This window comes from Onychomys torridus, chromosome 3 (genome assembly GCF_903995425.1).
Source record: "Onychomys torridus chromosome 3, mOncTor1.1, whole genome shotgun sequence".
Taxonomy (NCBI): domain Eukaryota; kingdom Metazoa; phylum Chordata; class Mammalia; order Rodentia; family Cricetidae; genus Onychomys; species Onychomys torridus.
In genome coordinates this window covers 68,244,827-68,245,494 of record NC_050445.1, presented here as the reverse complement: position 1 = coordinate 68,245,494, position 668 = coordinate 68,244,827, and positions in this window count along the sequence as shown.

Below are 668 nucleotides of genomic sequence, written 5' to 3'. Positions count from 1 at the left end.
CCCATATATTCATACATATATTTAATTTATTAAATCAATTATCATTGAATCTAATTTGGAAGACTGAGTGATGTCAGTCTCAAACTGATTGACAGTTATATATTAAACAACCAGTAAAATGGCTATAATATAAGTAGTATGATGCTATTTGACAAAGGTACTACAAATTGAGTCAAAATGATCTATATAGAGTACAGCAAGTTATTGATCAACAACAATGGTTTTATTTGCACATGAAAGGAGATATCACTGAGGAGAAATACCATCCTAAGAAATTTATATATCACCCAAAAATCAATGGAAAGATGAAATATTTTCCTCTTGTCTCTCTTTTATAATAAAGGAGTCACCAGAGCAGACATTTATTTTAGATAGATAGTGTTGATGGTGTTAAAGAGAAAACATGGGAGTTTCTGGCCATTCAGTGGGCCCTGCAGGAAGGCTCCCCTTTTCCAAGACTGCAGGCAGACCCTGCAGTCTCCACACCCTGCCCCCACACCCATTTGTCGGAGACCCCAGCCACTTCCTGAGACTCAGAGACCAGCCCCCAGCTCCCATCTGCCTCCTCGGAACTCCCATCTGGACCAGAGGTGAGTCCCTGGGGTCATACCCAGAGAGGCCCTAGGTCCCAGCCCTGGGCACCAGCCATTTCAGGGAAGACCTGCCCA